The sequence below is a fragment of the Notamacropus eugenii genome, chromosome 1 (assembly GCF_028372415.1).
Source record: "Notamacropus eugenii isolate mMacEug1 chromosome 1, mMacEug1.pri_v2, whole genome shotgun sequence".
In the NCBI taxonomy this organism is placed as follows: domain Eukaryota; kingdom Metazoa; phylum Chordata; class Mammalia; order Diprotodontia; family Macropodidae; genus Notamacropus; species Notamacropus eugenii.
In genome coordinates, this window is record NC_092872.1 from 740,415,125 (window position 1) to 740,432,324 (window position 17,200).

The 17,200-nt window shown below is 41.2% G+C and overlaps 1 pseudogene; it reads left to right on the forward strand.

Moving 5' to 3' along the window:
- Positions 1-4,461, forward strand: part of LOC140520466 (uncharacterized) — a 35,278-nt pseudogene extending 30,817 nt beyond the window's left edge.
- The last annotated feature ends 12,739 nt before the right edge of the window (positions 4,462-17,200 follow it).

Consider the following 17,200-nt stretch of genomic DNA (forward strand, 5'->3'; position numbering starts at 1 on the left):
AAGGCAGTATATAGTTAGATGATCCAAGGCGAGGAGGGCCCAGATGTTGGGAGACATTCCAGGATGAAACAGTGGGAGAGGCTTGAAAGTCAAGAATATAGGAAGGATGGGAAAAGCACCTCCCTGGCATGCATCCTCAGAAATCCTTCATTTCTTCAATTCCCTCCTATCTCTTACCCTAGAGAACTTTCTGCAGCTAGTTGTCCAAGGCTGGCACTTCTACAAGGGGAAGGCTTACTACTTTTCAACTGACAAAAAGTCTTGGAATGAGACTGAAGAATTCTGTGTCCCATGACTCTCACCTGGCCTCAGTGACCTCAGAAGAAAAGGTCAGTTCCCAAAAAAGGGATCTGAATTTCCTCAATTATAAAAATTAGGAATCATACTGGATCGTTTCTAAGACACCTATCGGCCGTCATATCTGTGCTCTAAGGTCCCTTCTCTCTCGGACATTCTGTGATGTCTTGAAAAGACTTAGTTGCTAGCAGTGAGAGGAAAGGAGGCATGGCAGATGGAGAGAAGGGACAAATGTGCCCTGGGTCAGTCAAGTCCTCCAAGAAGAATTGATTCACCCTGAAATAGAAAATGCTGGACTCTTTAAAAAGCATGCCCTAGACTCTGGCTGGTAACTGAGTGTCCAGTGGGTAAAGGGAAAGGGGCCCTCTGTTTTTGAGGTCTAGGGCATCAAGAAGGGACATACTATACATCTTCTTCCTCAGTCCTTAGGCCCTGTGGACAGGAAATGGGAAATCACAAATATCTAGTCATGCAGATCCAGTCACAGATACACCTTCTCACAGTCCTTCAGATATATGTATATGTGTTTCAAGCTACCGTCCTATCCCCTACATATACACACACAAGAACACAAATATACACAATTTATTCCTTCAACAAGCATTTATTATGCCCTAGAGGCCAGGATATGTGCTGGAGATACAAAAATAAACCAGTCTCTTCTCTGAAAGTAAACAGAATAATCATGTTGGGTGTGGGGTTAATCATTATAGTACTAACATACTAAAGTCCAAAAAAGTGCGATTTTTCTGTAGGAGTCTCTGGGAAAGGCAATGAATGGAGTTGATCACTGGATAGGTCTGACAGACAAGGAAGCTGAAGGTGTCTGGCATGGGGTAGATGGGACTCTTTGTAACAGTGTCAAAAGCAAAGGATAAGTCCAGGGTGTCTGCACATCTATGTGGAGACCATCATGGATTTGTTCCAGGAAGCCCAAGGCCAGATAAATCATGATGGGGGATCTATGATATGTGCGTGTGTGTGTGTGTATGTGTGCATCTTCAAGTAGTAAAGAAGGTTAGGACAAAGTTTAATTTCTGGGACTCAGAGAAAGGTTAGGAACCTTCCTGCTTGGTCTGACTCCAAGAGAGCATCTAGCCTTCACTGAGACCCCACTAGGACCATATGATCTGGCCATGAACTCAGGATATCTGGGCTTTCAAGTTGTTCCAGTGGTGACTTTCAACACATTAACTTATGTCTCTGAGGGTGTTTGTTCATCCATAAAATAGGGGGATGGGAGAGAAGCAAACACCTTTGTGACAGGGTCATCAGGAGAGCCTGCTAACCTGTCAGATTTAGATACTTCTTAAGAAGCTAAGCTTGGGTGCTGACCCTTCTGTTGAGCTCTACATTCAAGACTTTTGCTTAAGGACTTGGCTCCAAGTTGGTCCCAAAAGTTGAAATGATCACTTGGGGCTAAATCAAAGATGATATTTGATGGGGCAGGAAGGTCCTGCCCTCTAAATAAACAGTAAAAGGAGAAAAAAATTTCCATTCTCTCTGGCTCTTCCTCCCTTCTGAATGTGTGGTTTGGGACTCCTTCAGACTTTGATATCTTTTCCTTAGACTTCCTCACAGGAGTAGGGAGCATTTCCCTCTCCTTGGCAGCAACTCTGGTAGCTATGTGCCCATGGCAATGAGGACATAAACTTGCCTAGGTGAGATTGAGACCAGATTTTCAGTTTTTGATGGTCCTTTCTGCTCTGAATTTCTTTCCCAGAATAAAAAGTTCTGCACAACAATCCTGAGATGGAGCTTTGTAGCTTGGTGGAAATCTCATGACCTCCTGCAATCATGAATTCCTGGGTATTGATGAGTATTAAGACATGTTTCTTAGAGGAGATGGCTACACCCAGTCAGAGGAGCCATATCCTGTCTAAAGACTTGAGATCCACCCTCAGACCCACTCAGGCAAGCACATGTCCTCATTACCATATAAGAGTATCCACCAAAATTGCTACTAAGGAGGAGGAGAGGAAAGAAATGTTTCCCTTTCCCCTCCAGGAAACTCAAGGAAGAGTTAGCAGAGTTCCAAACCCTGAATGCAAAAGCTAGGAAGGGAGGGCAAGAGTAGAGGGGATTTCTATTTTTCAAATCTACCAAGTGGACAGCTCTTTCTGCTCAGGCACCAATCTTCTTTGACACAACTCTCACCTGCCCTCCTCAATCCTACACAGGGAATCATCAGAAGACTGGACGTTTCCTATAGTGACATGCCAAGCACCCACAGGGCTCACTCTGTTGGATCCAGAGTACAGCCTCTGTTCCAAGGGAAGTAGCCCAGTCCAACAGATTCAAAAACTCCTCCGATTACCCCCCTTACATCTCAACTTCCCACATCACTAGGGTGCTGAGAAAAAATCACTTTGTTGACCTTCAATTATGACAGAAATGTGAGTCATATTATCTCTCAGTAATGTTTATTAAGTACCTACTATGTGTCATGCACTGTGGTAACTACCAGGGAGACAAAGAAAGGCAAAAGACAGTCCCTGCTCTCAAAGTAGTCTAATGGGAGAGACAACACGGAAACAACTATGTACAATGAGCTAAAGAAATGATAAATTAGAGATGATTAACAAGAGAGGGCACAAAGATGAAAGAAGATTAGGAAAGGCTTCTTGCTGAAGGATGTCAGGGTAGGTAAGAGGTGGAGATGAGGAAGAAAGCCTTTCAGGCATGGAGATCACTACTGAAAATGCTTACAGTTTTGAGTTGGAGCATCTTGTTTGAGGAACATCACAGAGTGAGGGAAAGGTGAGGGAAAGAAAGCAGCTATAAGATGTGAGAAAACTGGGGACAGGGGTTACAAAGGTCTGAATCACACAGATGACTTATTATTTGATACTACAGGTAATAGCAAGTCACTAGAGTTTACTGAATAGGAGGGGAGCATGAAGGGTGATATGGTCAAATCTGCATTTTAGGAAGATAGACTTATCAGTTGAGTAGAGGATGAAGTGGGAAGAAACTTGTGACTTGAATATCAATTAGAAAGCTATTGTAGTAATTCAGACATTAGGTAATGAGGGACTGAACCAAGATAGGTCAGTGTCAGTGGAGGGAAGAGAGGCTGAGAGACGTTGCAAAGATAGGAATGGAGGGACCTGACAACAGTTAGGACATGGGATGGAAAGAGGGTGAGGAGTATAGGATGACATCATGGTTGGGAGCCTGAATAACTGGAAGAATAGTTGTGCCCTCCTCAGTAATAGAAAAATTAGGAAGAAAGGAGAATTTTGATGAAAGATGAATATAATTTTGGATATGTCAAATTTAAGATGACTATGGTACATCCAATTAAAGACATTCCATAGGCAGTTGAACATGTGATACTGGAGGTCAAGAGAGAAATTAGAGCAGTACATGTAGATCTGCAAATCGTCTGCATAGAGATATTTTAATCCAAGGGAGCTGATGAGAAAACCAAGTGAAATAGTGTGAGAAGAGGAGCAGAGAGAAGGAGAGGAGAAGCGTCTCCTCCATTCATCCATCAATCAATCAGTAAACATTTATTCATACCATACTCTGTTGGGAGTACAAAAATCAAACCAAAGTCCCCATCCTAATGGAACTTACATTCAAACATGGTACATAATATGTCCATATGTAGGTATGTACAAAACAGATTCAAAATAGATACGTTCCCTTGGTGTACGTGGAGGCACTAACAGCCAAAACAACTAGAAAAGCTGTTTGTTAAGTGCCTTCTACATGTACCCCCAAAGAGTAACACAGAAGTCTCTCACAGGAGAGGCAGTCACTCCCTCATTCATGATAGGGGTGCCATCCTATACTCTCATCCATCTTTCTCCCTCCCCACCACAATCCAAGGCCTTTTATACTCAGACAAGAAATATCAATCAGATGTATCAATTTCCTTTCAATTCAGTTACAAGTAACCCCAATTGTTAGACTTCCTCTTGATAAAAGAAAGATTTTTTTTCTGCCCAGATTTTGGAACAAGAAACAGATAATTGGAACCATGAGAATGGGATATGAGAAGATTGTGTCCAATCCATGGAGAAGTGGAATGACATGATATGGCGAAGGTCTTACCCCTGCATCTGCATGAAGATGCTGCACCTAAACAAGACCTTCAATCACTTTCCAAACCCTACCCTTAGCAATCCCCCAACAATGGAGGAATCAGGTCTTTGACTTCTTTCGCAACAATTTAAATTCTTTACTCAAAAAGCTAGGATATACCTAAATTCTAGGGATATTGAACTGGAAGTCATTATGACCTCAGTTTGAAAGTTGGCCCAGATGTTTACTGTAACCCTTGATCAAGACTTTTAATTACACTGTGCCTCAGTCTCTTCAACTCTATGTCCATGACCTTAGATCAAATCAAGCCTACCCACTTTGCTACCACCACATGTCACATAATTCTCTCCTTTTTCCAAGTCCAAATGATGTGTGCTAGCTTTTACCTGGTTTTTGAAACTCGTTGTTATAATATTGTACCATTATTTTCTGTTTCACACATGTTATTTCATCCCTCAACTAAACTATGAGCCCTGGCAAGGCTGGGCTAAAGCCTAAAACCATGCCTACGATTCTAGATTCTGTCCCTAGAACGTCTCTCACAGTGTTTTATACACATAGATACACAATATTTACTAGTCCATTGAGTATATTCCCACAGAGCCTCCAACTCACTTCCTCTCCCTACCTCAAACTTGGAATTCTCGTTATCCCACTATTTACTGAAGCTACATTAAGATTTCACCTTCTATATAAGAAGCCCCATGCCCTGAACCCTGAGTAGAGGGTTAGTCTGGAAAGCTTGGTCAGTTTCACCAGATTATGTCCCTGTGAGAAGTACCACCATTCCCAGAAAATCGTCTCAATGGCTCTGGTCTTGCCTTCTAGCACCCCTGGGAAAGGATTCAGTCTCAGCTGATTTGCATTGGCTCATGCTATTCTCATGGATTGGATACAACCCTTTGGTATAGGGTAGAGGGACTTACCCAAATCAGTCACCAAGTTGTGATTCAGTCCCAGGAAGCTACTGAAGGCAACCACAGAGAGATGGTGACCAAGTCTCTCAATCACATGATCCTCTGTGGAAGCATGGTTGTCACCATCTTCCCTCTACCCCTCCCCATAGATCTGCTCTTAGTACTGCTTGACTTCTTTATTGACTTACTCTAGTAGTTAGGTCTGGCATGGACACCCCAAACCATCAAGTAAATGAAACTTTAGTGATCCACTGTCTACCTAGATACTGGAGAGGGGCTGCCTTCTTCCTTCTTCAGCGTGGGGTTAATCATTTCCCCCTTGCTCTCTCACTTCCCCAACACACACACACACACACACACACACACACACACACACAATTCCAAACAGTTGAGATTACAGGTCTAAGGAAAGAATAGATTAGTCAAGATGCTGGGTATAGAACTCAGGATGTGGTTGAGCCCTGGAATCAGAGTCTGAAGTCCTGAGCCCATGTTTCAACTTAGCCAGTTAGGAGATACATGCCCTTAAGAAAGTTACATAGCCTCTAACATCATATGAAAGGGTAGAACGGAAAGATCTTCAAAGTCCACCTCATTTCTAATATTCTACAATCCCACACCCTTAATTAAGTAAGCAAGTAGTTATTTAGCACTTACTGTATGCCAAGTATTGTGTTAATTACTGGAAATACAAAATATAAGCAGGAAGAAAGATAGTTCCTGACTTAGAAGAGCTTACATTCCTCATCGGGGGAAAGCACTCACAAAAGACAGCTGAAAAGCAGGGGTGAGGGTATCCAGAGAGGGAGAAAGCCCATGAGAGTCAGGACTACAGCCTGGAGAGGAATGCCAGAATGCCTGGCTTGAGTCTTCTCCTTTGAATGGAGGTTCTGGGAGAAAGCAGTCAATTAGAAGGAGAAGCTGAAGCAGCAGAAAGTATTTCCAGTGGATGAGGTCCAAGGCTGAGGTCCAGGGGTAGCCTGAGTTTCCAGCATCTTCCTGGGCATTGTAGCCAGAGACCAGAGGAGTTAGGAGTGCAGATGGAGGTGAAATTTGGACTCAGTATCTCTGACATTCCCCACACAATGCTCTTTCCACTAATGAAAAGCTTGCAGATGGTGGGTAATAACTGCCGAAATCAAACATAGCCCAATGATTTGAGCCCCCACTCAATGTGTTACTGTATATAACAAAGACACACGGATACAATAGCAAAAACCTATTAGGCATGTATAATGTAGAAAAATCAAAAGGAAAAAATTAAGAAGCAAAACATTCTTGATATCCACATGGGAATCTTCTATACCTCCAGTAAATTTATAGGCTAATTCCTGGTCATTTCCTCTGCATTTTTGATCAATAGTGGGAGTTCACATTCAATTTGCTATTCACCGCCAAGTGGAAGGCACTTAGACTGTGGTACAGTTAACTTCTAGGAGTCTTTCCCTGAGTCCCTTGGGTAAGGCTGAAGAATGGCCAAAAGCCCTTATCTTTGTCATTGTAACATTTCAAATGTATACTGGACACCACAACAGATACCCCACACAATCATCTTCGATTATTTGTCCCAAACATAATCCTTGTCTTGCCATACCTATCCATTCACTACCCCCATGGCCCTGAAATTCTATACTATAAAATTTCCACCTTCTAGAGCAGGGGTGGGGAATCTGTCCTCAATGATGCACTTCAGGTTCTTCTCTCCTATTCTAGAGTCTCGTTGCCCATCAGTCTTGTCCTGGTGAAGTCCCTGGGTCATACAGCCCAAGTATTGTAGTGAAGAGATCTGGCGATGTCTCATACACCCAGGATACACAAGTTTCTGACCTATCCCAGTATCTGTCCATCTTTTTATATGAACATGTGGCCTTGAGTAGATTGGACTCAATAGCTGATGAGGTGCCTCCCAAGTATCAAATTTTGGGATTGTGAGATTCTATAAAAGTCATTTCCCTTATTTGGATGTCAGTTTCCTCATGTTGAAAATTAGGAGAGTAGACTCAGTGAAGTCTAAAAATCCTTTCAGCTGTGACATTCAGTAATTCCTCTCCCATTCCCAATCATGTAATATTAGACCATGAAAAGATCTTAGAGATCATATAGCCCAAATATTTCATTTTTAACAGGAAGTAACTGAGACTGCAAGAGAGAAGTGATTTGCCCAAGGTCACCCAGCCAGCAAAAGCAAAGCCAAGATTTGACCCAACTCTTCTCACTCAAAATTCAGCCCTTTTTTCTAGCTTTTGGCCCCAGTTTTTATATAAGATAAGGTCACTCCACTCCCCAGCCTAAGCTATCCTGACCTGGTGATCAAACGCCTTGGCATCATTCACTCCTGGATACAATACCCTATCTATATCCTTCATGTAGATATGGTAAGAGGCAACTTTACTGTCAAAACCCATCTTTTTCAAGACTCAGGGAGGGCCCCTGTATCCCTAAAACCTCCAGTTTCTTTTCCCATTCTCTGAGCTTTATGCCTGCAAACCAAATGACTAGAGAATTCTCCAGTGGAGTTTGGTTCACTCATCTGCACTAACACTCAAGTACAAAAACATTTTGCCTGGGCCTAATTTTAGGCCCTCTATGATATGACCCTTTCTGCTTAACCTACCTTTGTCTTACTGTGTACATTAACCCACTAGTCAAGGTGATCAGTGCTCAGGCTAAAACTGTGGTGTGCTAGAAATGATTATGAGTTACAAAGAGAGATTTATTCCAAGGTCACTTAGGAATTGATGAAGATAAACTTTCTCCCACTACTGAAGGCTTTGATACAGGTGGCTCCCTCAGCCTTATATCTCATTCCAGACCTTAGCTTCCCAATTCTGAGGTCCATAGAAGTGGGCATGATTCCGGGATTTTAAGGCAACTGACTGGCTACCATTCCTTTAATGAATGAGCATTGTCCCTTCACAAGCCCATAAACTTATAGATTTAGACCTGGAACTGACTTTGGAAGTAATCTAGTCAAATCCTCATATTTTATAGATGAGGAAACTGAGGACAAAGATGTCAGGGATATTACAATAGCTTTTTGGCAGTCTCCCTGCCTCAAGTCTCTCTTCACTCCAGTGCAGCCTTCATGGAGCTGTCAAATTGATTCTCCTAGAGCACAGGTCTGACTGTACCACCTCTCCCCCTTATGCAATAAATTCTAGGGGCTCCCAATTACTTCCTGAATCAAATATAAAATCCTCCCTTTGGTTTTTAAAGCCCTTTATCACCTGTCTCCTTCCTACCTTTCCAATCTTCTTACATCTTAATTGCTTCTACATACTCTGCCATCCAGTGACACTGACCTCCTCAAATACACACAAGACATTTCATCTCTGGACATGGACTGCACATTTTCACTGGCTGTCAACCATGCCTGTGATTCTCTCTCTTTCCATCTCCATCTCCTGACTTCCCTGACTTCCTTCAACTTTACTCTCTCCTGGAATATTGGTTGCATCCCTACTGCCTACACACATGCCCATGTCTCCCATGTCCTTAAAAAAAATCTCACTCAACCTGTCCATCCCTATTTATCTATTCTACATGTCTCTTCCTTTTGTTTGAAAAAACAACCAAATTGAAAAAAACCAAAGACAATAGGTGTCTCTTTTGCTTTCCTCTTACTCTCCTCTTAACTCACTGAAGTCTGGCTTCTGACCTCATCATTCAATAGAAACTGTTCTTTACAAAGTTACCAGTGATCTCTTAATTGAAATGTTTCATGACTTTTTCTCAATCCTGTCCATTAAAGAAAATAAGGTGTAAGAAGGTCAGGCTGGTTGTGAAAGCCCTCCAGCTTCTCCCTCCTCGAGGGCATCTTCTCTCAGCTGCCAAATGATCTTCTGCAAGCTAAATCAACTCCGGTGACTTCCAAAGTTCAATGGAAAGACTCCAGAATTCAATATAAAATTCTTAGTTTGGTTTTTAAGGTCTTTCACATCTTGATCCCTTTCTCCTTTTCCAATCTCCTTACACCTCTCTTCCCTGATTCCTTAGTCACCTAGAGACACTGGCCTTGCTGCTGAAATACACACAAGACACCCCTTCCCTGCTCTGAGCATTCCCTAGCTCTCCCCCAGGCCTGGAATACTGTCCCTCCTCATCCCTGCCAAGACTCAGCTCAAAACCTATCTCTGTAAGAAGTCTTTCCCAATGCCTCTCAATATTACTGCCTTCCCTCTGAGATTACCTCCAGTTTTGCAGACACACACACATTTATGCACATGTGTATATCATGTACATTATGTGTATATGTGTACTAGCAGTTTCAATGGAAAGATTGTTCTCATTTATTAATAGACCCAGGTGACCTGCTTAAATCACCTGGAAACCTAAGACACATGTCTTAGGAGAGAGGATGCAGGCAGGCAGGTAGGGCAAGGCTCACACTCATGAGTGTTTGCTTGGAAGAAGGCCCTTGCAGAGGGGGGAGCCTTGGGAATGGCTTTGCCTCCTGTGGAGATCATGTTTATTAACTTCTTAAGCACCATGAAAGATTTTGCTTTCTGGTTCTGGAATCTGGCTTTCTGGTGTCTAAATAAATGTTTTTCTTCTGCCTTCTATGTGAAGAGTCTTTTATATTTTGCGATTGAGAACTATGCTGGCATATTCATAGTCACCTCCTGTGCTGGAATGTTGCCTTGGGGATACAATATGCATATATATTTATATAACATTTCTTTGTACGTACTTGTTTGTGTGTTGTCTCCCATATTAGTATATGAGTTCTGTGGGTAGTTTTTGCCATTCTTTGGATTTAGCGCTATGGTTGGCACATAATAAGTGCTAGCTGGCTTGCACTTGACCCCTGACAAAGAGCCATTTAAGGTGGAAGGAAAGCTCTCAGTTTATACTTTGGCTTCCTGTCCCCCCTCTTTTTCCCAGAGGAAGCATTTGCAAACCCTGAAGATGCAAAGGGTGCAAAGGATATAGACTTCCATTGTCCTATCACTGTCCTAGCCATATATTCTGATTAACTGACAGCAGTATCTACACTGAGAACCAAAGACAGACACAGGCTCCCTGTGCTTAAGGGAAGCTTCTTGAGGACCCCATGAATAGAAAGAAAAGGCTTCCAGCAACATAGAACTGTGATTTGTCCCTTTACCCTAAGTGTCCTCTAAACCTCAGCCCACATTCTCCTGAACCTTTTATGTTCTTGTGGGGGAGTATTTCATACATTTACTTTTCCCAGCTAACTCTTCACTTTCCATCAGCAGTTATACTTGGTTTTGACTCCATGAAATGGTACCCCAGTACCAGGTAGCCCCTGGTGGCCTCCTCCCCAACCACCCTTGAGAGTAGAGACATTTTATGTATCCCCAGAACTTACCATGATGCCTGACACATAGTAGTTACTTAAGAGATGTTTATTGAATTGAACTGAATTAAATTTGGGGGCAGATGTTTTGTATCTAATGTTCTTTCTCAGTAGTCAGTTAATAAGCATTTATTAAACACTCACTATGTAAGATGGAAGATTTTCAGTTTTGTCCTTCTCAAAGTGTTCTGGTGCGTTGTTTCAAACCAAAATGATATTACTATGTTGAGACTCACTGTGGATGGCCACACTAAGATGAGTTCAGAAGATTCTATCAGAGGTCAGGCAAAATAATCCATATGAACATTTGGTAAAATGGTATGGGTGATTTCTTTTGACCTGTGCATAAATTTGATTTAAGTGAGGCATAGCTGCACAAAGTGTTGGTCCTCAATGTCTCTTCCTGAGTCAGCAAAGTCCAATATAAAGAAAAAAACCAAGATAACTGGCAATGGCTTGGGATACAGTGAATGACCTTGACTTCTTTGAAGTCTAACCAAGTTCTGAGCACTCTACAGCGCCTGCTTCAGCCAGTTTCATGAACTTTGGAGCAAACTGTTCTCATCTACCTATTCTGCCAGGGGATATTGTTACATGCTTGAGGTAGACACCCCTGTAACTCACCAATGAGTCTGAGACCCCTTGGTCACTTTCAACCTGATTTAGACTGCTTGTCAAAATGATTTGCCAAGGTGTGGCCACTGCATGTGCAAGGGCTTCTGTGAAGAACAGGTGAGAGTTGGGCAGATTAGGTGGATGCCAAAGGAAGAAAGCAGCCCTGAAAAGAACTAGATAACCCTCATATCAGAGGTACTGCTCTTACGTGAGTACGCTATACCAGGGGTGGAGGACAAATTCTATTATGAAGACAATTTGTCCTTTGACATTTGGACTCAGTCAAAGCACCTCACTTGAGGGTCTAGAGGCCCACATGTGACTTTGAGACCTCATATTCCCCACACCTGTGCCAATACCTTACACCAGGCACTATACTAAGCATGGAAAACACACTTTTCAAAAGACAGCTTAAGAACAGCTAACTAAATGACTCAACTGATTACTTTGGTCAGGGATGGGGAAGAAGTAAACCATGAAGGAACAGAGCTGATGACATTTGAGAATCACCCATGAGCCCTCAGAGATACCCCTAAAACCTTAAGGGGGAGATATAGCCAAGCTCTAACGCCATAACTTGTCTTTAGGAGGGGGAGTCAGCATAAAGATCTCCAGAATGTACATGGACCACGTACATGTGGAGGACAGACAGCACAAAGGTGCACAAAAAAACCAATGTTGCTGACGTATATAGGTGTGGAGAAGAATAAAGGACAAGAATTCTAAAAAGGGAGGAACGCATTGGTTATAAAGAACTTTAAATGCCAAAAAGAGGACTTTTTTATCCTCTACCCATCTCTCCATTCAAACACTCCATGTTCAGGAAGACACCTCTAATCTCTGTGCTCTTTACAAAGCCAGCTCTCTGCTCCAAAGTTCAAGGGTTCTGTCATTTAGAGAATCTGTGCCTACTCAGACATCACTTATGTGCATATTTATGATTTAGAATCGTAGAATCATGGACCAGAAGGAAGATTATATACCTAGATAGGAATTCCAAAATTACAGAATCTCAGGGTTAGAAAAGATCTCACGGACAATGTAGTTCAGAGGTTTCCAAACTTATTTAGCCTATGCCCCCTTTAAAAAAAAAAACAAAATAGTAGCTCATGGGTAGGTGGAGCCAATATAATAAAAATGACAATTCTACCTAAATTAATTTACTTATTTAGTGCCATACCAGTTAAACTATCAGATAGTTATTTTCTAGAGCTGGATAAAATAATATCAAAATTCATCTGGAAGAACAAAAGGTCCAGAATATCAAAGGGATGAAAGAAAAGAAATGCTAGGGAAGGTTGCCTTGTGCTACCAGATCTCAAATTGTAATATAAGGCAGCAATTATCAAAACCACTTGGTACTGGCTAAGAAACAAAAGGATAGACAAGTGGAATACGCTAGGTACTCAAAACACAGTAGGCAATAAATACAGTAATCTCCTGTTTGATAAACCCAAGGACCTCAGCTTCTGGGATAAGAATTCACTGTTTGACAAAAATTGCTGGGAAAACTGGATAACAGTGTGGTGGAAACTAGGCATAGACATGTGCCTGACACACTACACAAGAATAAAATCCAAATGGGTATATGATCTAGGTATAAAGATTGATATCATTCACAAACTGGAGGAGGAAAGGATAATGTATTTATCAGATTTATGGAGAAAGGAAGAATTTTTGACTAAAGAAGACATTGAAAGCATTATAAAGTACAAGATGGATAATTTTGATTACATTCAACTGAAAAATTTTTGCACAACCAAATCCAATGCAACCAAAATTCGGAGGGATGTAGCATACTGGGAAAAAAAAATTTATAGCTAATTTTAGGGATAAAAGCCTCATTTCTAGAATATATAGAGAACTGAGTCAAATGTACAAGAATACAAGTCATTCCCCAATTGATAAATGGTCAAAGGATATGAACAGGCAATTTTCAGAGGAAGAAATTAAAGATATCTATAATCATATGAAAAAAATGCTCTAAGTCACTTCTGATTAGAGAGAAGCAAATCAAAACAACTCTGAGGTACCACATCACACCTATTAGATTGGCAAACATGACAGAACAGGAAAATGATAAATGTTGGAGAGTATGTGGGAGAGTTGGAACACTAATTCATTGTTGGTGGGCCTGTGAACTGATACAGCCATTCTGGAGAGCAGTTTGAAACTATGCCCAAAGGGCTACAAAAATGTGCTTACCCTTTGACCCAGTAATATCGCTTCTAGGACTGTATCCCAAAGAGATCATAAAAATGCAGAAAGGTCCTACATGTACAAAAATATTTATAGCAACACTCTTTGTAGGGGCCAAGCACTGGAAATCGAGGGGATGCCCATCTATTGGGGAGTGGCTGAACAAGCTGTGGCATATGAATGTAATGGAATACTATTGTGCTACAAGAAATGATGAACAGGAAGACTTCAGAGAGGCCTAGAAAGACTTATATGATCTGATGCTGAGTGAAAGGAGAAGAACTAGGAGAACTTTGTGCACAGCAATGACCACAGTGTGTGAGAGTATTTTCTGGTAGACTTGGATCTTCATAGCAATGCAAGGACATTAAAAAAAAATTCCCAGTGGTCTTCTAAGGCAAAGTGCCTTCCACATTCAGAGAAAAAACTATGGAATTTAATCACAGAATGTAGCAGATCGTGTGTCTGTGTGTGTGTATTGTGTTTTGGTTTGTTATATGATTTCTTCCATTTATTTAGTTCTTCTACACAGCATGACTATAATGGAAATATATTCAATAGAAATGTATGTGTAGATCCTACATAGAATTGTATGCCATCTTGGGGAGGGAGAGGGGCGGTGGGGGTAGGTAGGGGGAAAAAAATCTAAGTTTTATGGTAGTGATTGTACAGTATTAAAAATAAACAAAATGAATATAAAAATAAGAAACTTAGTTCTCCCCTGTAAATCTACATTCTTTAACCCTTTAATGTTTTCCCTTAAATGGGCATCATTTCAAAAAACTCATATTTTTTGAAATGATGCATATTACTTTTAATAATTTATTACTAATTTGTGAGGTTTTTCCTGCACTGAAATTTTAATGATGCAATATTGTGTCATGTAACTACATAGCGTCTTATTGTAAACAAGTCATAACACAAATATATTCTTGCTAATGTCAAGACTTTCAGACAATGTGGGGCAGGCTCACCTGCCAACATTTGTTTGTTAAGACCTGTTGGCAGACTTGAGTACTGATGGGTTATAACTTGCATTTTGTGTGTTTATTTGGAAAAATAATGTAATCACTATGACTTTAACACAACAGATGAAACATGTCCAGTTTGTCTCAATTTTCTCATCTTTTCTTCCTTCCTTATGCTTCCATTGCCCCCTTATTTTTATTCAATGCCCCTCAGTTGCACCAGAGACTACAACTATCCTCCTGAATCTTTCCAGTGACCCACAGAGGGTGATATCACCTACTTTGGGAACCTCTGAATTCTAGTACAACACATGCCTTTATGAAAAATACTCTCGATAATATACTTGACAAGCATCACCAAGGCTTTCCCTGAAGAACCCCTCTGATGGGGAACCCATTCCCTCCCAGAGTTACTTATCTGACTCTGGGACACATCTAGTTTTTAGCAAGTTTTTTTCTATGTGACTCTTTACAACTGGAAGGTTGATCAGGGGACTCCCAGACCATTTTGATGGAGTCTCCAATCAACTTGATGAGAAGACATGGTAAAGACCTTCGTGTGAAGGTGAACTCTCATAGAGGTAGACATGAGCTCTGGAAACTTACCAAGAGGGCACAAAGAACTCCTCTAATGGTGTCCAATGCCTGAGCTTCTTGCTAGATGAATGGGGACTAAGACTCATGAGGTCCTTGTCAGAAGTGAGGCCTCAAGATAGATTCATGGCTTCTCCCCTGCCCATTCTCCTCCCCATCCAGCCTTCCCTTGAACATTTCAAAGGAAAGAAATGGTTCTAGCTTTTAGGAAGTTTTTCCTGTGGTAATCTTGCTCTTTGCAAATCCCACCTACAACTCCTGGTTCTCCTCTCTGAAGTCAAAAAGGAGTATTCTAATCCTTCCATAGGCCAATTCAACTCTTTAAATATGGCTAGCATGTCATTCCCAACCCCCAAGTCTAACCTTCTCCAGGATAAATACCACAGTTCCTTCAATCAAAACTCATTTGGTATAATCTTCAGGCCCTTCACCACCCTAGTGACCAACCTCCATGAATCCTCCAGCTTCTGAAAGGCCTTCCCACAATTTCAGTCTCTTTTTGTCTCTGTTAACCTTCTTTTAGTCTCTGAAAGACTATTTTTCTCTCGTGTTTGGGACCCAATCCCTCTGATCCAATCCCTCTGGCTTCTGGTCTAAATTGGCAACCAAGTATCCACCTCCATTTACCAATTTCTCCAGTTTCAGCCAGTGTCTTCCTAATGTAAAGGGTGAATTCCAATCAACTCTTCAAGCTCAATACTTCAGGGTTTAGGAAGGAAACATGTGTTCAAGGATCCACTGAGGATGTTTCCTTTCTTTGTGAACTGAGCCTGCTTGTCCTTCTGTCAAGTACATTTATCTCCATTTGTTTTGCCCAATGCACTCTCAGCACTTTTGGAGATATTTTGTAGTCTTCCATCTGTACAGCTCTTTGTGTTTTTAGGGAATATATTGGGATAACACAGTAGGTTGACATTTTTGAGTCAAAAGGATTCATGGAAGAATTTTTACCCGGGGACAGTGAATTTTCACATCCAAAGGTGAGAGAGAAATTTTCAGTATATCCCAGGTCCCAAAGCCCTATTGGGAGCATTTGCCTCCACAAGTTCTAAAACCTCTACAAGGATTAAAGTTTTTCTCTGAGAAGAGAAGCTCAGTTTTTCTTTTTGCCTGCATTTTTTCACTTTTGTGAGGCTTTTTTTGTTTAATTTCATTTTTTCTCATTTTATTTTCTTTATAGTTGCTTCCATTGGGACAGGAACTTTGTAAATACTAGACACAGTAACTTAACATAAGCCATGAAAAATGACCCTTGTTTTGGAATTTGCATAGCATTCTATGGGGATGAATGAATTAATAAATGAACAAACCAACAGAGAAAGAGAGAGAGAGAGAGAGAGAGAGAGAGAGAGAGAGAGAGAGAGAGAGAGAGAGAGAGAGAGAGAGAGAGAAAGGATAGAATCACAATGACTCAAGACAAAATCCTTTGTATTTAAGGATGATTAGAAGCTGTGGTAATTCTAGCCCCTCCCAGAAAACTTTTTGCTTCTAGCCGTACTCAGTGGGGCACATCTGTTTTCCTTTGCTTCTGGGAAAGATGAGCATAGTGGATTACTTGAGTTCAGAAGTTCAAAACTGAAAGAAGGCTAAAGGCAAGCGTGGGTTTCCACACTAAGAGCATGATCTCTACTAGGCAAAGGGCCACCACGCTGTCTAAGGAGAACCCAGATAACCCAGGTTAAAGCCCATTTGAAGATTAGCATTGGGATCAGGACTCCAAGGGGCTACCACACTTCTAGCCTGGGTGAGGTAAGGAGATACAGTCACCCAAACAACAATGACCATTCTTGTTTGGGAGATTATCTAAGGATGGTGCTTAATGGACTTTCTGGGGTTCGTCCTACTGTCATTAAGAGGTCATTTAGAAAAATGCCAGTTTTGGTTGAAACTCTAGTGTACATGGCATTAGAGGGACATGTTCAAGAGGACAGTGTTTGACTCTTTCCAGAGAACCTTGTGAAATTGAGGATACAGACATCTGTGCCAAATATACCCAAGGTTTTGTGGAAGACAGAAAATACTTAAAGGGTTGGGGGAGAGGAAAGTGTAATGGGTATAAATGTAATCACCATCTAGACCAGGAAAATCCTTATTATTCTCCCTTGAGGTATTGAAAATACAGGATACTCCCACAGTGACTTTTTAATAATAGAACTCCCTTTCTCTGTGATTTTTTCTCAATCCAAAATGATTTTTGGGTAAGAGCTTTTTGCAATAAGGAAATAACCAGTCAAGAA